Source organism: Macaca thibetana, chromosome 11, assembly GCF_024542745.1.
Source record: "Macaca thibetana thibetana isolate TM-01 chromosome 11, ASM2454274v1, whole genome shotgun sequence".
Lineage (NCBI taxonomy): Eukaryota > Metazoa > Chordata > Mammalia > Primates > Cercopithecidae > Macaca > Macaca thibetana.
In genome coordinates, this window is record NC_065588.1 from 36094119 (window position 1) to 36120905 (window position 26787).

The 26787-nt window shown below is 38.2% G+C and overlaps 1 protein-coding gene and 1 pseudogene across 1 annotated transcript in view; both read right to left on the reverse strand.

The window, feature by feature from the left end:
* SLC2A13 (solute carrier family 2 member 13) overlaps positions 1-26787 on the reverse strand; it is a 367441-nt gene that overhangs the window by 322943 nt on the left and 17711 nt on the right. The gene's annotated exons all lie outside the window — the stretch shown is intronic.
* LOC126931731 (60S ribosomal protein L30-like) lies at positions 380-25945 on the reverse strand (annotated as a pseudogene).

The window sequence follows — 26787 nt, forward strand, 5'->3', positions numbered from 1 at the left end:
GTATCCCACAGTGTTCTTCTGCCTTCTTAAAATTACCAAAATTGGAATCTACCACAAGCAAGCTACATCTCGTAGGAAAAGATCAGTAGATTGACTTGCCACCATAACAAATACAGCAAAATATTTCATCAAACTTGTTACTGTTGCCATCAAGGATGCTGTTCAAGGCTATCACAAAAGACTAAGTGTTAGTGGTGAGAAACAACAGCAAAAATCACAGTGAATCATTATTATAGTACTAGAAATCCTTCAAAAACCTGTAACTGATGGTCAACTAATTAAATCAAACCTTATCAAATAAAATCCAATCTAAAAATTGATCATTTCAAAGAAAAATTATTTTTTCTTAAAACGGAATAATACTGATTAAAAGGAGCATTTAAAAACTAAATATTGATATCCTTAAAATTAAGTGATGCAGCAAAACAATCCCAGTTTTTATTTCTAATTCATTCAGCAAATATTGTATATACTGATACCAGAAAGTTATACTTATCTTGAAAAGCTTAAATTTTAGATACTAAAAAATGCAAAGATAGAGCAGCAATATTTAAGTGAGACCAGAAAGCAAAATGAAGGTAACTCCAGTCCACAGGAGGCTACCTGAACAGGAATATCGACATGAAAATAAATTGTTGAGAGAACACAATAATTATGGATTATTCTGGCTATGTTAATAACTTACTCAAATCTCTCTGCCACCCTGCACAATCTGCCCTTTTATAAACTATTGTTGCCAGGCATGGTGGCTCACAACTATCTTATAATCCCCACACTTCGGAAAGCCAAGGCAGGAGAATTGCCTGAGCTTAGGAGTTCCAGACTAGCCTGGGAAACATAGTGAAACCTCATCTTTACATAAATAAATAAATAAATAAATAAATAAATAAATAAATAAATCTAGGCATGGTAGTGCATGCCTGTAGTCCTAGCTACTCAGGAGGCTGAGGCAAGAGGATCACTTGAGCCCAGGAGATCAAGGCTGCAGTGGGCTGCTATCATACCACTGTACTCCAGCCTGGGCAACAGAGTGAGACTCTGTCTCAAACAAACAAACAATCAAACAAAAATTGTTAGCTGTCATCTAAGACTCTATAAATGTTCTACATGGCTTGGATACCTTATAACTTCTCTATCACAACCTGAAGTGACCCAAAGGGCCAGCTATTTTCAGAGGATACAAATATTCTATTGTGATACTTCATTACAAAACATAACCACGATGGAGATAAGATGACTCAGGAGCTAAACAATAATTTCTTAAATACCCTACCATGAGGAAGGTTTTACAAACGTGTTTCATTTCAAAATCTCACAAAAACACATTGAAATAGGTATTGTTAGCCCCATTTTACAACCAGCGTGACAAAACACCCAAGGTCACACAGTCAGTAAATGGCAAGACTGTCTAATCCTAATATTCATGTTTATGTGGCTAAACAGTCCCTCTAAAAGTATTTATACTTGGCACATTCTTCAAAAAGCTTTAGAAAACTTACACATTCAAAACAACTTAAGAAAACACACACATATTAAACGGATCATCCTAATCGAAGTAACTAAATGTAGAGGTTTGAGATTAAATATTTACAAATTTAACTTGGAGTCCCTGAAACCTACCACTCTCTCCAGGCAAAGAGGTGACCCAGAAATCTTCAGGCCTGCATCTCATGATGTATAATGCAATGAGCAAAAGAATAAACTGTATTGAGTATAACATTTAGTAAATGGCCCCAAAGCTAGCCATAAAACAAACCCACACATATTCCTGCTAGTTCTACTTATTTAAAATATCTCTATCCTAAAGGAAAACTGAGTAGTACATCAATGTCTGGTCAGAGAAATAACATGTACTTTTAAAGAAAGGGATAAAGCATTAAAGACTATCAGCTCCTTCAGATTCCACCTAATAAATATTCACTAGGAGAAGATGTCCCACTATGTTCTAGAGGTAGAATTAAGATCTAAATAAGCAATAATAATCCATCACTTATTCAGAAAATGTTTAACACAACCAAGAATAAAATGCCATGCCTACACATAAAATGTAAAATACAAGGAACCGAGTGATGTAGCTGGAGACAAAAAAGTACAATTAATAAAAACACATAATTATGATGATGCATACTACAGTAAATGTACTCCTATGGATAAGAAAGACTCATGAGTTTGTTCATAAGAGGCAGAAATTTGCTTTGGGTTTGTCAGGCAGTTTCATGAACTAAGCTTGCAAGTTAAAATGAAGTCAATGAAAGGAAAATGAAGTCTTCATGATAAGATATCAGAGCCACGTAACTATCAAAAGCTAAATCTCAAAGTTGACAAAAAGCTTTTTTTCTCAAATTATGAGATTTATAAATCTTAAAGACTTAGTTTTACAATTCTTAGGGAAATTAATTTAAATAAACTCAAAGTAAATCATATATGTTATGTGTCATATAGACAGAACATGTTTGAATTTCAATAATGAACAATATTTGAGTTGCAGCTTTGCCACTTACACTTCATATGTAACCATGGGAAAATGACTTTTATCTGGTTCCCAGTGTACAAAACTGTAAATCGGGGGTGATACCAAGAGGCTTTAGGATTCAGTTAGCTAATGTATAGGATGCATGAGGAAAGCATAAGTGCTAGTTTACTACATAAATTCTTCTTTATTTTTAAGCAATAGGGTCTTCCGCTATGCTCAGGCTGGAGTACAGTGGTGCAATCACAGCTCACTGCAGCCTTGAACCCCTGGGCTCAAGTGATCCTCCCACCTCAGCCTTCCAAGTAGCTACAGTCACGCGCCACCACGCCTGGCTAATTTTTTAATTTTTTATTTTGGTAGAGATGGGGTCTCACTTTGTTGCTGTTGCTGTTGTTGATAATGTATTTTGTATCTAAGAACCATGTTTATTTGAAAGAACTTTACTCTTCAGTAATATAAATGAGTATATTATTTAAACATAGTAAACACAGTTAATATTGTTTCCAAATCCTTTTAAACCATTTTATTTATACAGACATGCTAATTCTATGTAATTGGTGTTAATTTCTAATACCATTCTGCCATCTCCCTAAACATATAGCTTTCTACTTAGTTTTGTTTTCATCATTCTACTAATACTAATTAGTATTACTATTACACATCTATTCAGGACTGCAGAAACTACTAATTTATTACACATCTATTCAGGACTACAGAAATATTAAAGCACATACAACTGCATGTGTCTTCTGTCTCCCCAAACTTTATATTAGTCAAAGATATTCAGCATAAAATCCAATTTTTCTATTTACTTTTTCTCTTCTTTCTTCTTCACTGTTTAATCCCATAGACAGGTTGCTTCTGGTGAAAACAGATTATTCTTTTTTTCTTGTTGAAGACAGGGTCTCACTCTGTCACCCAGGCTGGTGCACACTGATGCAATCTTGGCTCACTGCAGCCTCAACCTCCTAGACTCAAGAAATCCTCCTGCCTCAGCCTCCTGAGTAGCTGGGGCAGCAGGCAACCACTACTATGCCCAGTTATTTATTTTTTGTTTTATTTTTATAGAGACAGGGTCTCACTATGTTGCCCAGGGTGGTCTCCAACTACTGGCCTCAAGTGATCCTCCCACCTCAGCATCCCAAAGTGCTGGGATTACAGGCATATACCTCTGACAAGTTTTACTAAAGAAAAACTATTTTGCATGGTTTACTTTTCACCAGTATCTTCTGGCCTGCTTCCAAAGATACCAGAATAACCTGGATCAATGATAGCCAGTGTTGCACAGTCTGTAGTATTTTCCACATGCTATGCCCAGTCCAGTATTATTACTACTGTAGTGATGAACACCAGTTTGGGCCAATATGGTATAGTACTCTATTGGGGAGTTCCTCAAAGCTGGGCACTTGTTAGTGAGGATGACCAATTTTGCTTTTTCCTATCTAATCATCTTCAGAATCTGCTTGTACCCCAGCATGTACTTTCCACTTTTCATAACAAGTTGGAGCCTAGAGTTGATCAACTCCAGTGACTTTTCCATCTTTTTTGCCACCATCATCTGCCTGGCTTAGGTACCAGATGGCCCCCAACCATGAACAGCCACCAAGATGGCCAGGGAATGAGAAAAGCAAATCGTTCATTCTTATCATGGTGAACAAATATTTTGTTTCACAGAAAATTTAACCTTCAGAATTATAAATTTTTCCATAAATTTAAAAATAATGTACTCTACAAAAATGTTATCATAGACACAGCTGATAAATATCAAACTAACTTGAGTTCTCTTGTTTTTTTCTCATCCATTCACTGATAAGAGGTAAAAACAGCAGGAATATGGCCCAAAAACAAGTCACAAAGAAAGAGCTAGACAGCACCTGAACAATCAAGAGCTGACCATAGGGTCTTCTTGTTAAGAAAACATACATGGCTTAACGAATGTAATTACACATTATGCTTATTCATTAAATGCTTCCAAACAATCCTTTTAGTGGTATTTAGTAACAAATTTATCTCTCTTTTGCATCCATTCAATGAAAAAAATTGGGTGAAAACTACATGCACCTTAAATATGTCAAGAAATATACATAAATTAAGTCAGAGAAAAAAGAAAAGTCTCCTGAACTATGGTCTCCAGGATAACAGCTGACATTTCTGTAATAGTACCTTTTATTATAATCCATTAGCAACTGCTAAATTACCAGCATCTACAGATGCTATCTTGCTACCATGGAAATGCAGAATATATGAATTAATTAGGGCTGTGGTTGGAAAAAAAAGGACAGAAGGGTGCCTAGTTTCTATAGGAAGCGGTTTCCTTCAATAGTGTTATTATTATTATTATTCATCTAACAAATATCTCATGTTTTAAAATCTAATTATTTGGCACGTAACCTTTTTTATCAGACAAGGCATCAGTTCTACATTACTTACTTGCTGATTTCTTCAATTCTGGATTTAATCAACAGGTTTCACATCAATACTGTGCACCCCTTTTTGCTGCTCATTATTTCTTATATACAATCAGTTTAAGAGAGCTATGTGTCATTGTTACAAAAACACTACTATCACCACGCTTCCTTTCCTTGAGAGGTAGTTTATAAACAAATTCCTGAATGGAGGTTTCCAAATACCAAAGTTATCCTGTGAATGCAGTAAAAATATTCCCTCAGAAAGGCATAAAGGGAATATGATATAACCTAATTTGTCATTTATTGTTAGTTTGACAAACAGTATTATTAGAAGGCCAGTTAGTCTGTATAAAATATATGTCAGGAAAAAAAAAAATCAAAGACTTGTTAAAGTGTCTCTGGCAGAGACAGGGTAAAGAGTGCCCTGACAAACCAGTGAAAGGTTCTGCTTGATTTGGTAGATTTCTCTATATATTGGAAAGAAACCAAAACAACATGAACATTTATCAGTCACCAACTACACTGTACTAGGAATGCAAACAACTGCTTTGTTCTGATTACAAGTTCACCAGACAACCTTCCATAAAGATGTCAGATCCTTCTTCTGTAAGAAGAGACAGAACAAAAAACCCCAAAACACTGACCAGCTAAACAGGGCACTTCAATTTGCTTGGTACTTCTTACTTTACAAAAAGCATTCTGGTCCTTTCTCAAGTCTATTTTAGGTTGGGTTAATGGAAATAATCAGCTCTATCCCCAATCAACTCAATAAGAACTGAAAAGGAAAAAAACCAACTTTACAGAACAGAAAAATGGAAGGCCAGAACCTGGATTTGGGTGACACCAAAGTAATGCCATCCAACAAGATCCTGTTTGAACAGCCAGCCATTTTACATCTTCCCTTAAATATCAATCTTCTCAATCTCTATTCAAAATGCTTTTCTTCAGTTGTGACCATCCTAGTTACTTCCCTTCACCCCTGCATGTCTTTTAAAAATTTTTTTATTGCAGCATTTTCTTATTCCTAACCACATAAAATAATAAAATCTGTTTGACATTTTTGTCAAAGCACTTCCAAGTCATTATCTCATTTGATGCCTAGGGTCACCTTCGGAAATAAGCAGGACAAACATCAGCCTATATTTACATAAAGGAACAGACGACCCAACTGGTTATATGCAGGGATTTCAAGGTGTGGATTAGGGCAGTGGTTCTCAGATACGGCCCGCTGAATCCTCTTACCTAGCGACAACTGGCACCTACTGGACACATTTGCTAGTTACAACCAACAGAAGGAGTTTTGCTACTGGCACTTAGTGGATACAGGCCAGAAATGCTGCTAAGCATCTTACAAAGTCCACTTTGGGCTGCCTCACTGATCTACACATCTCTATTCTTTCACCACACTGTCTTGATTACTGTCACTTTTTAGTCATTCTTTTTATTTTACTATTATTTTTTAAGAGATAGAGTATTGCTCTGTTGCCCAGGCTGGTCGCAAACTTCTATTGATATGATGTGATTATTTAGTCTGTTGATGTGATGAATAATATCAATTTTAAAAAGCTGAATCAGTCTTGCATACTTGGGACAAATCTCACTTGATAATGGTATATAAGTCTTTTTGTGTAGTGTTGAATTCAATTTTATTTTTTTATTATTATTATACTTTAAGTTCTAGGGTACATGTGCATAACGTGCAGGTTTGTTACATATGTATACTTGTGCCATGTTGGTGTGCTGCACCCATCAACTCGTCAGCACCCATCAACTAGTCATTTACATCAGGTATAACTCCCAATGCAATCCCTCCCCGCTCCCATGATAGGCCCTGGTGTGTGATGTTCCCCTTCCCGAGTCCAAGTGATCTCATTGTTCAGTTCCCACCTATGAATGAGAACATGTGGTGTTTGGTTTTCTGTTCTTGTGACAGTTTGCTGAGAATGATGGTTTCCAGCTGCATCCATGTCCCTACAAAGGACATGAACTCATCCTTTTTTATGGCTGCATAGTATTCCATGGTGTATATGTGCCACATTTTCTTAATCCAGTCTGTCACTGATGGACATTTGGGTTGATTCCAAGTCTTTGCTATGCTGAATAGTGCCGCAATAAACATACATGTGCATGTGTCTTTATAGCAGCATGGTTTATAATCCTTTGGGTATATACCCAGTAATGGGATGGCTGGGTCATATGGTACTTCTAGTTCTAGATCCTTGAGGAATGGCCATACTGTTTTCCATAATGGTTGAACTAGTTTACAATCCCACCAACAGTGTAAAAGTGTTCCTATTTGTCCACATCCTCTCTAGCACCTGTTGTTTCCTGACTTTTTAATGATCACCATTCTAACTGGTGTGAGACGGTATCTCATTGTGGTTTTGATTTGCCTTTCTCTGATGGCCAGTGATGGTGAGCATTTTTTCATGTGTCTGTTGGCTGTATGAAAGTCTTCTTTTGAGAAATGTACTGTTCATATCCTTTGCCCACTTTTTGATGGGGTTGTTTGTTTTTTTCTTGTAAATTTGTTTGAGTTCTTTGTAGGTTCTGGATTTAGGTCTTTGTCAGATGAGTAGATTGCAAAAATTTTCTCCCATTCTGTAGGTTGCCTGTTCACTCTGATGGTAGTTTCTTTTGCTGTGCAGAAGCTCTTTAGTTTAATTAGATCCCATTTGTCAATTTTGGGTTTTATTGCCGTTGCTTTTGGTGTTTTAGACATGAAGTCCTTGCCCATGCCTATGTCCTGAATGGTATTACCTAGGTTTTCTTCTAGGGTTTTTATGGTATTAGGTCTAACATTTAAGTCTCTAATCCATCTTGAATTAATTTTCGTATAAGGAGTAAGGAAAAGATCCAGTTTCAGCTTTCTGCTTATGGCTAGCCAATTTTCCCAGCACCATTTATTAAATAGGGAATCCTTTCCCCATTTCTTGTTTTTCTCAGGTTTGTCAAAGATCAGATGGCTGTAGACGTGTGGTATGATTTCTGAGGACTCTGTTCTGTTCCATTGGTCTATATCTCTGTTTTGGTACCAGTACCATGCTGTTTTGGTTACTGTAGCCTTGTAGTATAGTTTGAAGTCAGGTAGCGTGATGCCTCCAGCTTTGTTCTTTTGACTTAGGATTGTCTTGGCAATGCGGGCTCTTTTTTGGTTCCATATGGACAAACCCACAGCCAATATCATACTGAATGGGCAAAAACTGGAAAAATTCCCTTTGAAAACTGGCACAAGAGAGGGATGCCCTCTCTCACCACTCCTATTCAACATAGTGTTGGAAGTTCTGGCTAGGGCAATCAGGCAAGAGAAAGAAATCAAGGGTATTCAGTTAGGAAAAGAAGAAGTCAAATTGTCCCTCTTTGCAGATGACATGATTGTATATTTAGAAAACCCCATTGTCTCAGCCCAAAATCTCCTTAAGCTGATAAGAAACTTCAGCAAAGTCTCAGGATACAAAATTAATGTGCAAAAATCACAAGCATTCTTATACACCAGTAACAGACAAACAGCCAAATCATGAATGAACTTCCATTCACAATTGCTTCAAAGAGAATAAAATACCTAGGAATCCAACTGACAAGGGATGTAAAGGACCTCTTCAAGGAGAACTACAAACCACTGCTCAGTGAAATAAAAGAGGACACAAACAAATGGAAGAACATACCATGCTCATGGATAGGAAGAATCAATATGGTGAAAATGGCCATACTGCCCAAGGTAATTTATAGATTCAGTGCCATCCCCATCAAACTACCAATGAGTTTCTTCACAGAATTGGAATTCAATTTTATAATATTTTGTTGATGATTTCTACATACACTGAGAGATGAGAGATACTGGTCTATGTTTTCTTGTAAAGCATTTGTCTGGTTTTGATATTAACACTGGCTTCATAAAATGAGTTAGAAAATATTCCCTCTGCCTCCATCTTCTGAAGGAAATTCTAAACAACTGGTACAGTTTCTCTCTTAAATCTTTGGTAGAATTTACTTGTAAACCCATCTGAGCCTGTTGCTTTTAGTTTTGGAAGGTTAATTATTAATTCTATTTCCTCGATAAATATAGAGTTAGTCAGATTGTCTATTTCTTTTTGAGTGAGTTTTGGTATATTGTATCTTTCAGGGAATTAGTCCATTTCATCTAGGTTATCAAACTTGTAGGGACAGAGTTATTCATAGTATTCCTTTGTCATTTTTAACGTCCATGGAATCTGTAGTGCTATCACCTCTTTCATATCTGATATTCATAATTTACATGGTCTCTTTTTTTTTTTTAAGCCTGGCTAAAGCTCTGCTTACTTTACCTTTTCAAATAACCAGTTGTTTTGTAGATTTCCTCTATCAATTTCCTGCTTCCAATTTCATTTCTACTCCAATATTTACTATTTCTTATCTTCTGCCTACCTTGGATTTAATTCCCCCTTTTCTTGTCTCCTAAGCTAAAAGTCTAGAAGACTGACTCTAGCACTTTCTCCTTCTAGTACTAAATATATCAAATACAATAAATGTAAAAGCACTCCTTTCAGTAAATCACACAAATTTTCATTTTTCACTTTCATTTAGCTCAAAATTTTTTGCTATTTCTGTTGAGATTTTTTGACTCATGTTATTTAGAAGCGTGTTGTTTAACCTGCAAGCATTTTGGAATTATCCAGCTAACCTTCTGCTGTTGATTTTGTTTAATTCCATTGTGGTCTAAGGACAGTTATTATATGATTGTATTCTTTTTAAATTGTTAAGGTTTCATGGTTCAGAATGTGTTCTATGTTCTATGTTCTATCTGAGCTAGGGAAGAATGTGTATTCTGTTGGATGAAGTAGTCTACAGATGTCAATTATATTCAGTTGAGTAATGGTGGTGTTGAGTTCAACAATGTCTTTACTGATTTTTTGCCTGCTAAATCTGGCCATTTCTAATAGAGGGCTAATCAAGTCTCCAACTATAATAGTGATTCATCTATTTTTCCCTCACAGTTCTACCAGTATTTGCATTGAGAATTTGGTCACTCTTATTAGGCACATAAGGTAAATTGGAGAACTAACACTTTTACCATTATAGAACACACGTCTCTTTATCCCTGATTACTTGCTGTGAAATCTGCTGTATGAAATTAATATAGCTAATCCCATTTTCTTTCAATTAATGTTAGCATGGCATATCTTTCCCATGCTTTTAATCTATATGTATTTATATTTAAAGAGTTTCATGTAGACAGCAATAAAGTTGGGTCTTGTTTTTTTAGGCACTCCCACAATCTGCCTTTAATTGGTACATTTAGACCATTGACCTTCGAAGTGATTACTGAGAATTAGATCAAAGTCTACCATATTTATTGTTTTCTACTTCTTTGTTCTTATTTTTGTCATCCACCCTTTTCTGCCTTGTGTGGATTTAGTTGAGCATTTTACATGATTCTGTCTTCTCTCCTTTCTTACCACATCGGTTATACTCCTTTCATTACTTTTTCTTTGTGCTAGCCCTAGAGTTTGCAATATACATTTACAACTAATTCAGGTCCACTTTCAAGTGCCACTAGATCATTTCATGAGTAGTATGAATACTTTATAATAGCAAAATAATGCTAATTCCTTCCTTCCATCCCTTGTATAATTTGTCATGCATTTCACATATAAATAAGCATATACATAACACACACACATGCACACACAAGCACATGTACACACCAGAAAGAATCTCTGAGCTTGAGGATATATTTATTTAATAGAAACCTCCAAAACCGAAAAGCAAGGAGAAAAAATACTAGGGTGAAACAAACCATAAACAAACCATGTATATATTTGCTTAAGTATAAACAAGTATATATATAGACAAGCACACAATCAAAGGCATTAATGCTACTATTTTCAATAAACTTGTCTCAGATCAATGATTAATTAAAAAATGAAAGTTTTAGTTTACCTTCATTTATTTCTCTCCAATGTTTTCTTATGTAGACCTGAGTTTCTGACTTATACCATTTTTTACATTTCTTGTATGGCAAGTCTACTGGCAACAAATTTCCTTTGTTTGAGCAAATTTCTATTTATCCTTCTCTTTTGAAGGAAAAATTTAACAGGGTACAAAATCCTAGATTGGTAGGGCTTCATTCTCTCAACACTTTAAATGTTTCACTCCACTCTCTTCTTGCTAGCACTGTTCCTAAGAAAAAGGTATTCTTATCTTTGCTCTTCTATAGATGAGGTGTTTTCTTTTCCCTCTGGCTTCTTTCAAAGATTTTTACCTTTGATTTTTCTGTAGTTTAAAAATGGCATGCCTTCACATAGCTATTCTGCCACTTATTCTGCTTTCTAAACTAGGAACTTGCGGGATCTGTGGTTTGGCTGGGAAATGCTCAGTCATCATTGCTTCAAATATTTCATCTTTTCCTTTCTCTCTTCCTGGTATTTCTTTTATATGTATGTTACACCTTTTGTAGTTGCCCCACGGTTCTGATATTCTGTTATGATTTGTTTACTCCAGTATTTTTTCACTTTGCTTTTCAGTTTTGAAGGATTCTTTTAAAAACATCCTCAAGTTTGGACATTGTTTCTTCAGTCATGTCCAGTCTATTAAAGCCCATCAAACACTTTTTTTTTTTTTTTTTTTTTTTTTTTTTTTTTTTGAGTCAGAGTCTTGCTCTGTCACCTAGGCTGGAGGACAGGGGTGTGGTCACAGCTCACAGCAGACTCCAAATCCTGAGCTCAAGGGATCTTCCCACCTCAGCCTCCCAAGAAGATGGGACTATAGGCATGCACCACCTATGTCCAACTATTTTTTTAAAAATTCTGTAGAGATGCAGTCTTGGTATGTTGCCCAGGATGGTCTCAAACTCCTGGCCCCAAGTGATCCTCCTGCCTCAGCCTCTCATAGCACTGGGATTACAGGGATGAACTGCTGCACCCAGCCCCATATTCTTCATTTCTGGTGGAGTGTTTTTTTACTGGATTCTTAGAATTATCATCTCTCTGCTTACATTACCCATCTGTCCTTGCAAGCTATTTTATCCATTAGAGCCCTTAGCTTATTATTCATAGTTGTTTTCAGTTCCCAATGTGATGATTCCAGCACCCCTGACGTATCTGAGTTTGATTCTGATATTTGGTCTGTCTCTTCTTTCAGCCAATTTTTCCCCCTTTTTACTGTATCTCCTCATTTTTTTCTTGATAGCCAGACATGGCACACTGGCTAAAGGATATAAATACATTGTCAGTAATAAAACGGTAAGGTTTAGGGGGAGGGGAAGGTCTACAGTGTTATGATTAGGTCCCAATCTTTAGTGAGGCTGTGCCTCTGGATTGTGAACTTCACAAGTGCTGCTCAGTTCTCTTCTCTCTTTGTTGGAACAGAATGGCTAGAGGGTACAGGAGTTTAATATTCCCCTTTTCTCAAATAAAAAGCCAGAGAGAACTAGAATTGGGTGTTTTGTTTACTCCAGGCCACTTACACTGTGTTTTAACTAATTTTTTCTGAAGCAGATCTCATTTAAAAGCAAAACAAAAACAGAGTACTCTGGCATACTTCAAAATGGCTCCTTTTCCCTTCCTTGTGCCAGAAGCAAAGGGAATTTTTCTCAAATATTCACTGTGAAAACCTGGTAGAGCAGAAAGAGGTGATAAGAGTGGAAGACCTCTTCACTCCCTTGTGCTGACTAGGTCCTCCTGGAGTTTTTTAAATAAATCTAAGACTTGTCCACAGTGAATCTCCAGCAATTTGTCAAATATAATGCAGGTTTTCCTACACAAGCAATGTTTCCCATGGAAGACTTTGTTAATTGGTTACCACTCAAATAAATTATGGTTAGCTGTATCCACCTGTCTCTCCATTTTGGGGGGCAGTGGTTTGACCTATGACCTCCTTTCTCTTTAGGTCCAGGAAGAACTGCTGATTTTTCAGTTTGTCCCATTTTTCACCTGTTAGAGCAGACTGGTGACTACAAGCTCCTGATATGCCCAACCATTTCATTATCAGCAATTTGATTATAATATTATCTGGGTATGGCTTTCTTTGAAATAATACCATTCGAAGTTTGCTGAGTTTCTTGAATCTGTAAGTTTATGTCTTTCACCAAGTTTGGAGAGTTTTTAGGCCTTATATCTTCAAATATTTTTTCTTCAGATATTTGTTTTTCCTCTTCTGGCATTATGCTGACACAAATGTTAGAAATCCAAATATTGTCCTACAAGTCCCTAAGCGTTGGTTATTTTTTTTCCATTTTCCCTCTTATTTTAGGTAATTTATATTGTTTGAATTATTTCTATTGATCTATCTTAAGTTCACTCACTTTTTTCATCTCTCTCTGCTATTAAATCGATCCATTTTCCACTTGAGTCCTTTATTAAAGTACGTGTTTTTCTGTTGAGAACTTCTATCTTTCCATTCATTGCAAGTGTTTTCACCTTTATCTCTTGGATCACAGTCACCAAAGCCAATTTAAAGTTTCTGTGTGATAAATCCACCATCTGGGTCATCTTGTAGCCAGCACTTGTTGTCTTTTCCCTTAGCAACTTGTCAGATTTCCCTGATTCTCTATATGTTAAGCGCCTTTGCATTATATTCTGAACATGTTAGATATTATGTTTGTATTGGGTCCTGTTAAAAATGTTTTCTTAAAAGTGCAGGTTTGTTACATGGGTAAACTGCATGTCACTAGAGTTTGGTATACAAATTATTTCCTCTCCCAGGTAGAGAGCAGAGTACTGGATAGTTTTTTGATCCTCACCCTCTTCCCAACCTCCACCCCGAAATAAGCCCCAGTGTCTACTGTTCCTCTTCGTGTCCATGAGTACTCAAATGTTTATCTCTTACTTATAAGTGAGAACATGAAGTATCTGATTTTCGGTTCCTGCATTAATTCACATAGGATGTTACTAGCGGCATCCACGTTGCTGCAAAGGACACGATCTGATTTTTTTTTATAGCTGTGTAGTATTCCATGGTGTATATGCACATTTTCTTTATCCAGTCCACCACTGATGAATATCTAGGTTGATTCTATGTCTTTGCTATTGTGAATAGTGCTGTGATGAACATATATTTGCATGTGTCTTTGTGGTAGAACGATTTATATTTCTTTGGGTATATACCCAGTAAGGGGCTTGCTGGACTGAAAGGCAGTTCTGTTTTACATTCTTTGAGAAATCACCACAATGCTTTCCACAGCGGTTGAACTACTTTATGTTACCACCAGCACTGTATGTGTTTCCTTTTCTCCACAGCCTCTCCAGCACCTGTTTTTGTTGTTGTTGTTGTTGGTTTGGCAATTATTGAAAAGTCAAAAACAAAAAACATTCTGACTGGTGTGAGATGCTATCTCATCATGGTTTTGATTGCATTTCTTTAATGATTAGTGATGCTGAACATTTTTTCATATTCTTGTTGGCCGTGTGTGTCTTCTTCTGAAAACTGTCTGTTCATGTCCTTTGCTCATATTTTACTGGGGCTGTTTGTTATTTCGCTTGTTGATTTAAGTTCCTTACAGATTCTGGATATTAGACCTTTGTTGGACGCAGTTTGCAAATATTTTCTCCCATTTTGAAGGTTGTCTGTTTACTCACACTAGTTTCTTGTGCTATGCAGAAGCTCTTTAGTTTAACTAGATCCCATTTCCCAATTTTTGTTTTTGTTGCAATTGCTTTTGGAGTCTTCATCATGGAATCTTTGCCAAGGCCTGTGTCTAGAATGGTACTTCCTAGGCTTCTTTCTAGGCTTTTTATAGTTTTAGGTTTTATGTCTAAGTCTTTATTCCATCTTGAGTTGATTTTTGTATGTGAAGAAAGGAAGGGGTCCAATTGCAAACTTCTGTATATGGCTAACCAGCTCTTCAAACACCATTTATTAAATAGGGAATCCTTTCTCCATTGCTTGTTATTGTCAGCTTTGTCAAAGATCTGATGGTTGTCAGTGTGCAGCTTTATTTCTGGATTCTCTAACCTGTTCCACGATTCTATACATCTGTCTCTGTACCAGTATCATGCTGTTTTGGTTACTGTAGCCATGTAGTATAGTTTGAAGTTGGTAGGGTGATGCCTCTGGCTTTGTTCTTTTAGCTTAGGATCGTTTTGGCTGTGCAGTCTCTTTTTTGGTTGCATATGAATTTTAGAATAGTTTTTTCTAATTCTGTGAAAAATGATGTAGGTAATTTGATAGAAATAGCATTGAATCTGTAAACTGAATTGGAGAGTATGGCCATTTAAACAATATTAATTTTTCCTATCTATGAACATGGAATGTTTTTCCATTTGTTTGTGTTCTCCTCAACTTCCTTTAGCAGTGTGTGGTAATTCTCATTGCACAGATATTTCACTTCCCTGTATAGCTGTATTCCTAGGTATTTTATTATTTTTGTGGCTTTTTGTGAATGGGATTGCATTCTTGATTTGGCTCTCAGCTTCAACGTTATTGATGTACAGAAATGCTACTGATACTTGTACATTGACTTTGTATCCTAAAACTTCGCTGAAGTTGTTTATCAATTCTAGAAGCCTCTGGGGAGAGTATGGGGTTTTCTAGATATAGAATTATATCATCTGCATATAGATATGGTTTGACTTCCTCTCTTCCTATTTGGATGACTTTTACTTCTTTCTCTTACATGATTGCTCTGGCTAGGACATCCAGTACTATGCTGAATAGGAGTGGTGAGATTGGGCATCCTTGTCTTGTTCTGGTTCTCAAGGAAAATGATTCCAGGTTTTGCCCATTTGTTATAATGTTGGCTGTGGGTCTGTCATAAATGGATCTTATTATTTTGAGGTTTATTCCTTCAATGCCTAGTTTGTTGAGGGTTTTTTACATGAAGGAATGTTGAATTTTGTTGAAAGCCTTTTCTGTGTCTATTGAGATCATCATGTGTTTTTCAGTTTTGTTCATGTGATAAATCACATAGATTTCCTTATGTTGAATCAACCTTGCATCCAAGGAATAAAGCCTATTTGATTGTGGTGGATTAGCTTTTCAGTGTGCTGCTTGATTCAATTTGCTAGTGTTTTGTTAAGGATTTTTGTGTCTATGTGCATCAGGGATATTAGCCTGAAGTTTTCATCTTTTATTGTCTGCCATGTTTTGGCATTAGAATGATCTGGCCTCATATAATGACTCAGAAAGGAGTCCCTCTTACTCAATATTTTCTAAAAGTTCCAATAGGATTGGTACCAGCTTTTCTTTATACAGCTGATAAAATTCAGCTGTAAATCCCTCTGGTCCAGGGCTTTTACTGGTTGGTAGGTTTTTAATTACTGATTCAATTTCAGAGCTCATTATTGATCTGTTCAAGTATTCCATTTCTTCCTGGTTCAATCTTGGGAGGTTTTACATTTCCAGGAATTTATCTATTTTCTCTAGGTTTTCTAGTTGGTGTGCATAGAGGTTTTTTTTTTTTAAACAAAAGATTAACAGCTTTATTGAGATATAGCTCATATACTGTATAATTCACCCATTCACAATGTACAGTTCAGTGGCTTTTACTATATTCAGAGTTGTGCAACAATCAATACAGTCAAATTTTTGTCACTCCAAACCCACAAGTCCTTAATGACCCACGACTTGCCCATCTCTCCCAGCACCTGGCAGACACTCATCTCCTTTCTGTCTCTACGGATTCACCAATTCTGGATCTTTCATATAAATGGACTCATACAATATGCGGTCCCATGACTGGCTTCTTTCACTGAGCATCGTGTTTTCCAAGCTCCTCCATGTGGAAGCATGTGTCAGTACATCATTCCTTTTTGTTGCTCTACTATTCCACTCTACAGATATGCCACATTTTATATTGTATTTATCCATTCGCCAGCTGGTGGGTGTTTGGGTTGCTTTGTTTTCGTCTAGTATGAATAATGCTGCTATGAACGTATGTGTAAAATGTCTGTGTGGATGTTTGTTTTCATTTCTCTTGTGTATACCTAGGGGTGGAATTGCTGGGTCATATGGTAATCTCCATTTAACCTTGTGAACAATTACCAAACTGTTTTCCAGTAAGGTGCACCCTTTTACATTCATAGAGGTTTTCATAACAGTCTCTGAGGGTTTTGTTTTTTGTATCTGTGGGGTTGGTGGTAATGTCATCTTTGCCATCTCTAACTGTGTTTATTAGGATCTTTTTTCTTTATTAGTCTAGCTAATGATCTCTCAATCTTATGTATTTTTTCAAAGAACCAACGTTAGATTTCATCAATCTTTTATATGAATTTTCATCCGTCATTTTTGTTCAGTTCAGCTCAGATTTTTGTTATTTATTTTCTTTTTCTAGCTGTTGGGTGGCTCACTCTTGTTTTTCTGGTTCCTCTAGGTGTGATGCTGGGTTGTTAATCTGAGTTCTAATTTGATGTAAGCATTTAGCACTATAAACTTTCCTCTTACCACTGCTTTAGCTGCATCCCAAAGATTCAGGTGAGTTGCATCTGTCTCCATTAATTTCAAATAACTTACTGATTTGTACCTTAATTTCACTCTACACAAAAGCCATTCAGGGACAGGTTAATCTCCAAGTAATTGTACAGTTTGGAGAGATCTTCTTGGTATTGATTTCCATTTTTATTGCACTGAGGTCTGAAAGTCTGGTTGGTAGGATTTTGTGTTTGTTTTTAATTTATTGAGAATTGCTTTATGGTCAAATGTGTGGTCAATCATAGACTATGTGCCATGTGCAGGTAAGAATGATGTATATTTTGTTGTTGTTGGGTGGCATATCATGTAGATGTCTGTTAAATCCATGCGGTTAAGTGTCAAGTTTAGGTCCCAAGTAACTGACTCATTCCTGCCTTGATGATCTAACACTGTCAATGACATGTTGAAGTCTCCCATTATTATTGTGTGTTTATCTAAGTCTCTTCATAGATCTCTTAGAAACTTGTTTTATTGATCTGAGCACACCAGTGTTGGGTGCATATATATTTATCATAGTTAAGTCTTCTTATTTAGTTGAACTATTTATCACTATGCAATGCCCTTCTTTGTCCTTTTTATTTTTTTGAGATGGAGTCTCACTCTGTGTCACCCAGCTGGAGTGCAGTGATACAATCTCGGCTCACTACAACCTCCACCTCCCAGGTTCAAGTGATTCTCATGCCTCAGCCTCCCAAATAGCTGGGAATACAGCTGCACACCATCACACCCAGCTAATTTTTTGCATTCTTAGTACAGGGTTTCACCATGTTGGCCAGGCTGGTCTTGAACTCCTGACCTCAGGTGATCTGCCTACCTCAGCCTCTCAAAGTGCTGGGATTACTGGCGTGAGCCACCACACCTGGGTTCTTTGTCCTTTTTGACCATTGATGGCTTAAAGTCTGTTTTTTTCTGAAATAAGAATAGCAACTCTTGCTCTGTTTGCCTGATAGATTTTTCTTCATCCCTTTACTTTGAGCCTATGAGTGCGTTTGCATTTAAGATGGGTCTCTTGAAGGCAGCATACAGTTGGGTTTTCTTCTTTATGCAACTTGTCACTCTGTGCCTTCAAAGTGGGCACACTGTTTATGTTCCTGTTTATGTTCAAGGTTCTGTTTTGTTTTGAGAGGGGGCCTTGCTCTGTTGCCCATACTGGAGTGCAGTGGTGTGATCTCAGCTCACTGCAACCTCTGCCTCCCAGGTTCAAGCAGTTCTCCTGCCTTAGCCTCCTGAGTAGCTGGGATTACAGGCACATGCCACTATGCCTGGCTAATTTTTTGGTAGAGAGGGGGTTTCATCATGCTGGCCAGGCTGGTCTTGAACTCCTGACCTCAGGTGATCCACCCAACTTGGCCTCCCAAGTGCTGAGATTACACGCATGAGCCACGACACCTGGCCCTGTTTAAAATGTTCAAGCTTAATATTGACGTTAAGATTTGATCCTGTCATCATGTTGTTAGCGGGTTGTTACGCAGACTTGATTATAAGTGTGTTTTTATGTGGCAGATAACAGTCTTTCACTTCCATGTTTAGCACTCACTTAAGCATGTCTTGTAAGGCAGGTGTGGTGGTAATGAATTCCCTTAGTGTTCGCTTGTCAGAAGAAAATTTTATTTCTCCTTTGTTTATGAAGCTTACTTTGGCTGGAAATGGAATTCTTGCTTGAAATTTCTTTTCTTTAAGGTTTCTGAATATAAGCCCCCCAATCTCTTCTGGCCTGTAAGATTTCTGCCGAAAGGTCTGCTGTTAGTCTAATGAGGTTCCCTTTGTATACGACCTGCCCCTACTCTCTAATCTGCCTTTAATACTTTTTCTTTCACATTGACCTTGGAGAATCTGATGACTATCTATCTTCAAGATGATGTAGTATATTGCTGAGGTTCTGTGAATTTACTGAATTTGCATGTTGACTTTTCTAGCGAGGTTGGGGAAATTTTCCTGGACAACATCCACAAAAACATTTTCCAAGTTGCTTGCTCTCTCTCCCTGTCTTTCTCAGATGTCAATGAGTTGTAGGTTTGGTCTCTTCACATAATCCCTTATTTCCCAGAGGTTTTGTTCATTTTTAAATTTTTTCTTTATTTTGTCCAACTGTGTTGATTCAAAGAACTGGTCTTCAAGCTCTGAGAACTGGAACAGTTTCTTTCTTTAAATGGCTATTTCATATTTCAGCTCCTCTATCATTTTATTGGAATCCTTAGATTCTCTGGATTCAGTTTCAACTTTCTCCTAAATCTCAATGACCTTATTTGCCATCCAGATTATGTATTCTATGCCTATAAGTTCAGTGATTTCAATCAAGAACCCTTGCTGTCGAGCTCATGTGGTCATTTGGAGGTAAAATGACTCTCTCTGGCTTTTTGAATTGCCAGAGTTTTGCACTGGTTCTTTCTCATCTGCGTAAGCTGATGTTTCTTTAATCTTTAAAGTTGCTGTCCTTTGGATAGGGCTTTTTGCTTTTTATATTCTTTGATGCCCTTGAGGGTTTGACAGTAGTATAAGTTGGGTTTAAATTGATTGGCTTCATGTCTGGATGACTGCAGGGGGCCAAGGCTCAGCTTAGCACTTCTAGGCTGTGTGCTCTAATCCTGGGGGCCTGGAACCAGTCTCCCGGTAACACTCCAATGGGGTCTGCCAGCAAAAGGGCTTTAGCAAGGCAGCAGGTGTCCCTGCACATGTGTGCACCAGTGGCAGGGTAGTAGTGAGGTTAGCATGCACATGGCAAGTACACATGGTGTTCACTGAGCAATCCTGTGACTCAGCCCTACAAAGGTAAAAGCCAGGAGATTAAGAAAGATAATACAAACAGTAAATTCAGCCATACCAGTTGGTCTTCAAATTTTGACTTCCCTACTCAATCTGCCTGCTGTTGCTTACTTTTCAGAATCCTCAGTTGCATTTTGCATTATTTCCAGGGTTTTTAGTTGTAATCAGTTACACCCACCAGAGAAGCAGCAGGGGGAGGCTGCAGGCAAGTTCATGCCAGTGAAGTAATGAGGGGAGGCTGTGAGCAAGTGCATGCTGGCAGGGGAGGGTTGTGGGTGGGGGCATGCCAGCAGGGGCCCACCTACAGAAGCTCTCTATGAGGACAGATCTTCTGACAAAAGAGCCATGGCAGTCGCTGCTGGCAAGCACCTCAGCTGGGCAGCCAAGGTCATGCTGCAAGCAGGTGTGGCCAGGCAGGGACCCTGGGATAGGCCAGCAAATAGGGGGACACTCAGATCAGACAGGCCCCTTCCCAAGAGCAAGATATGTTCTATCCAGGTCTGGCAGCCAACAAAGGTTAAAGCCACCTAGAGGAGTGTGGTGGGCCTTGAAGGATAAGCACCCATGACTATGCTCCACTGCAGCCATTCCCACAAAAGACCCCTGGGGCTCCATGCAAGCTGGAGTTCTGTCTTTGCCAGCTCAAATATTCATGGGGGTTATGGGGTCTCCTGCAGCGAGGATATCAGAGGTCTGTAACGAGAGTGGGCCACTCCAAGTCTATTTCACTGGCCCCTTCTCCAGGAGCTGCTCAGGGTCAGGAATAAGTCCTGGTGCTCAGCAACTCCATGCAGGGTCTCCTCCCCCACTTCAGCCTGCGGTCTGTATCCTCCTTCTGTCTACTCTCAATACTTTCTTTCTGAAGATCTGTTTGGAGTATGTAGTTCTTCCTGATGGGCTGGTCTCTCAGTGGGAGAAGTTCTTCCTGTCTGCATCTAGTCAGCCATCTTGTTAAATAGCAATTTTCAATAGCTGTGTTATTCAGATTACTCAGGAGACAGTCTGGGACTGTGTGGTACCTCATGTCACAGTTCTGTACTCAAAACATCTGCTATGCCCCTTTGGGTCTGAATTGTGCATGTGCTGCTTAGGGGTGAGCTCAGGACTTGTTTCAGCTTATACACAGAAACAGGAGATCCCCTTTTTCAGCTCTCTTCTCCACCACTTCCCTGATACCCTCAGGCCCTTAGGGTCCTCTTTTCCAAATCTGCTATGCATAAAACCAGCACTTTCTCTTAGAACTTAATCCCTTACACTGTTTTTCAGTTGTATATAATTGGGACTGTACTTGCAGCATACCAGCAAGGGAAACTACAGAGAAAAAATAACTGATTACCTCCCACACTCTCTAGACATCAGGGATCCCTTTTCTATTTCCTTTGTACAGAAAGAGGGGCTGTATCTTAGCATCAATAGTGCTACATTACTGCCATCACCACTGCAACAGTGCAGGTTTTTAACTGGGCTGGCCTCAAGGCAGGGCAAGGAGAGAAAAAAACAGGAGGGGGAACTCCTTCCATATCTTCTGGCTCACAAGGGTCCCTATTCTGAGTCTTCTGAATAGAAGGAGGGGGTTTCTGTTGGGCTTTTCTGCGACTGGTGTTCACTGAGCAGTCCTGGGATTCAGCCCTCCAAAGGTAAAAGCCAGGAGATTAAGAAGAAAACATAATACAAACAGTAAATTCACTGCCAGTCCAGTAGGTCTTCAAATTTTGACGTCCCTACCCAATTTTCCTGCTGTTGTTTACTTTTCAGAATCCTCAGCTGCATTTTGCATTATTTCCAGAGTTCTTAGTTGTAATCAGTGGAGAGACAGGCTGTGGAAGACTTACTCCACTTTGTTCAGCACCAGGTATCATTCATTACACTTTAAAATGCATTTACCTTTACTGTATACAGTACCAATACAAACATAGATTTGGGAGGCAGTAAAAGGCAGTATCAGAATAAATGCTCCGAATAGCGGATATTGAACCAAAAGCTCTTTAACTGATATATTTGAATGTGTCTAATTAAAGATGAAGTACACATTTGGCAGGGTAACTGCAAATCTATTCTAAGATACTGTAAAAATGATCAAACAGGAAACTCTAGACCTGGCTCATGCTGTGCTTTCTTCTTACAAATACTTCAAACTTCTGGCACCAGGCTCTCAAAGTACTTACCTGTGTGTTCTACCCACCAATAGCTATTTTGAAACTGTGTCATTTGGCTTAGAATTGTGTGGTCTATAAAAACACAAAGCCACTTTTTAATGCAACAGTTTTCCATTACAAAACACTCTTTCAAAAGAGTGTACTCTTCAACTTCAGCAAGATGCCTTAAATAACAAGAAACACACAAATAGCCAGCAAGTCAAGCTTACTCACGGGGCTGGCTCAAATAACAAAATTCAACCTAAGTCAGGCCACTGGAAATGAAGAGTTGTCCAGGACTGAGCACCAAATCCAATGGAGCATTCTATTAAAAGTAAAATGTTTTTAGGGTAAATGTAAAAAATTATACTATAGGGCAGCACTGGGCTTACAGCTTCATTTTTTTAAATGAATCCATGTTATGTATTTAACATTTTGTAAATGTATGAGACTAGGATTGAGAACTCCTCTTATGGCCTGACCCTCCACTTGCTGTCTGTGATAGAGTGAAATATTAGGTCTTCCACCCTTGTTTCATGGCATACAACTCCTAAAATCCTTAGACTCTCCAAAGTGATGTCTTTTTGTATGCTAGTAAGTTGACAGATGACTGGCAGCCCCTAGGCAGCTTCAGGATAAGGACTGGTCACTGGAAAAACTAAGGCAGGATTAGAGGGTTGGGACCCCCAACCTCCAAGGGGAGAGAAGCTGAAGGTTAAGTTGGTCACCAGTTGCCAATGGTTTAATCAATTATGCCTAGGTAATGACATAATTATTATGACACTTCTATAAAAGGCGAAAAGGGCTAGCACTTCTGGACAGATGAAGATACGGAGGTTGACAGGAAGCCAACAAAAATCCATGTACCAATAGTGGAGGACTCCACCTCCACAGGGAGAGAATCTCCTGTACTCAGGACCCTTCCAAGTCTCGCCCTATGTATCTCTCTATCTGTTTTTATCCTTTGAAATATCCTTTGAAATAAACCAGTAAACCTAAGTGTTTTATAGAAAATTAATCTAGCCCAAAAAAGGTGTTGTAAAAATTCCAACTTGAAGTAGTTGGTTGGTCAAAGTTCCAGAGACCCAAAGTTACAACTGGTGTCTGAAGCCTGTTGGCATTGGGGGTGGGGGGAGGTCTTGAGGACTGTACCCTCAACCTGTGGAATCAGATGCTATTTCTAGGCTGACAGTGTGAGAACTGAATTGGAGGACATCCAGCTGGTGTCTGCTGCAAAACTGATTGCTTGTTGGTGGGGAGAAATCCCCCACATTTGGTCACAGAAGTCTTCTGTGTTTTCTGTGGAGTAAGAGAATTAAAAATACACTTTTGAGTATGTTTTTACACTCACAGTGTCCATTTCACATTGCGGAAGGGGCCTAAGTAGGTGGCAGATGATGACAGTACTTTTTCTATCTGGCCAATGAAATGGCTATGTTAGAAGGAACTTTACATATAACTCTTACTTTACAGAAGAGAAAGCAAGCTCAAGCATTAAGTGACTTATCTAAAATCACATATTTGCATAAGATTTGAAAGCAGGACCCAGGATTTCCAATTTCACATCCCACATTCCTCCCACTACTGCCATCTTTCTTTTTTTTTTTTTTTTTTTTTTTTTTTTGAGATGGAGTCTCGCTCTGTCACCCAGGCTAGAGTGCAGTGGCACAATCCCAGCTCAATGCAACCTCCACCGAGTAGCTGGGATTAAAGGCACCCGCCCCCATGCCCAGCTAATTTTTTTATTCTTAGTAGAGACGAAGTTTCACCATATTAGGCTGGTCTTGAACTCCTGACCTCGTGATCCACCTGCCATATGCCTCCCAAAGTGCTGGGATTACAGGCGTGAGCCATCGTGGCAGGCCCTCCCTGCTGCCTTCTAAGAAACTGCAAAATCTGGGAAACTTATGAAGTGATGGCACCTGGGAGATGTTGAGCAAGGCACCAATCACGGATGCATTGGCAATCAGAATGCAGCTGGCATGGGAGGTTTTTTTTTTTTAATCCCACTACTCCCCACCTGATATCACCTCTCTGAATAACAAGTTAATCTGAATACTTTTCATTTTATATACTCATAAAAATAAATAAAAATAAACACCTGTTGCAATGATAAAAGGAAATGTGGTCTTTTCCTTCGGTGCCATTTGTTTTTGTAACCAAGGAAGGGGAACATCACACACCGGGGCCTATCATGGGGAGGGGGGAGGGAGGAGGGATTGCATTGGGAGTTATACCTGATGTAAATGACGAGTTGATGGGTGCTGACGAGTTGATGGGTGCAGCACAACAACATGGCACAAGTATACATATGTAACAAACCTGCACGTTATGCACATGTACCCTAGAACTTAAAGTATAATAATAATAAAAAAGAAAAGAAAAAGAAAAAAAGAAAAACATAGCAGTAAATCCAAACTGAGAAATGACACGGGCCATCAAACAAGCTACACGTCTATTCTCATATCTATTCTCTAGCTTGTAGCTATTTCATCTCTAAAGATAAGAAATATTTTCCCCCATTGGTTTTTCTTATTACACCAACAGCAGAGGGCAATGCAGACAAGACAGTCTTAAAAGCAAATCAGTTACAAATACGAGAAGAAACAAGACATGCATTGTTGTCTCCCATCCACAAGCTGAATGATAAGGAAGAACTGGGCATTCATAGGCATCAGGACTAAACTGATAGGTAATGTGATTATGTGTTGCCTCTAATCCAAGGACAGATCATGGATTGTTCCCTGGACCTAACACTGCAGTATGTTTCTGGAGAAATCTCCAAATTGTGGGAGACCTGCCAAGCTCATTTTCTCTAATGCAGTTACCAACGGCCAGTCCCAAGACACATGTTTTCCTCACCTCATCCCAAGAGGCATAATTAGGTCTTGAGACAGGACAACAAAACCAACTCTAGAACCTTACCTCCCAATTGCTTGATAACTCTGACAGTGAACGTGGACAAAATGTACCCAATCCTCAGATTGATTTCCTCTAATCCCAGGCCGTTTGCTCGGGTTACTGAAGACACAACCACACACATCCTCCTGAATCTTCCATACCTCTCACTACCATCTTTGGCTGTATCTTCCATTCAGAAAGGATCCTTCAAAGTCTTAAAAGCAAGTAATTTTTTAAATAAAGGCTAATTACCTATTTGGCTTTCCAAAGGCCCCTGATAATTGAGCTAAGACTCTTGAAGCTACTCTTGAGGGTAACTTTAGAGTTTAACATTTCCACAGTACTCACTAAATCTTAGTCTTTCTCTCCCTCTCTCCTTTCTCTTCCAGTCTATATCCCTCTGTGTTTCTTCCATTCGTCAGTCATGGTCATATTAGTTGTAATACTTTAGAAGTAAATATCAAAACGCTTTAAGCTTTAAATGAAAAACTGAGTTTTTAAGACCCTTGTGGCTTTCAAATAACCTTTTTCCCCTGGAAGAATGCTACCTACAATAGAAAAATTTCTATACGTTCTTCTGTTCATTCTCCTTCCCAATGATCCCATTTATGTAACTCACAAGCACCTACTATGTGCCAGAGGCTATGACAGATCCGGGGATAAACACAAAAACATGGTCCCTGTCCTTAAGGAACTCTTACCTCATAAGAGAGGAGAGTAAGCCAACACTACCAGGAGGTTATATGTACCAGTTGCCCTTCTGTACTACTACTTAATACTCATAAAACCACCATGAAGTGGATAAAGCTGAGAAACCTAGGGCTCAGAAGGGGTTAATTTGTATAAATTCATAAAACTCACAAGTATAAATTATATAATTTGTACTAATTATAAGTATAACTATAATTTATACTGATTATAAGTATAAATATCCTTTTACACTATTCCATTGAGGCAGGTGCATGGCAGATATGTTTAAACTAAAATGAAAGAGCAGATAACATTTACTGCATACTACCATGTGCCAGGCACTGTTCCAAGAGTTTTATACAGTTTGTCTTATGATTCTGTGAGACAAGTGGTTTTTTTTTTAATAACCTGAAAATAAGTTTAATCTATTAAAAGGAGTAAATGGCATAACATTTAAGATATAAAAGCTCAAAAGGGGGACAGGTAAAGACAGTAAGTCCAAAAGTATAGACAGTTCTCACTCAAAAGGAGAAAAAAATTGCTTGGTAGGACCTGAACACTTCCTCAACATCTAAACTGAAAAAGATGATGCAAACACTGTTTAATTAGACCACTTTATTTTAATTGCTCTCTCTAAAACCTCATCATCATATATTAGAAGGAACTACAAGTTAGAAGAAATTGTAGCTGACTAATCACTCAACTTTTTGTGGGGAGAACTGTCAATTTTTCAAAAGACTTTTTTTATACTTTTTGAAGTCAATCATCGTAATGGCAACCTTTTGAGGAAAGTAACCATTACCTCAACAGGTGCCACAGCTCCAAAGTTCTACAGAAGTGGGATTTGGGGGAGTTAGTAGAGCTGTAGGAAAGCTAGGGGTCTTGTCTTGGAGCTGTGTTAATACAGCAAGCACACTATGTATATTGTATGTTACAGATCAATAAACATGGCAAGGCTTTCTAAAAATGCTTTTTATGCACATTTTACGTAAGATTAAGAAACCTCAAAAACACCAAAGTGTGGTGGGGGTAT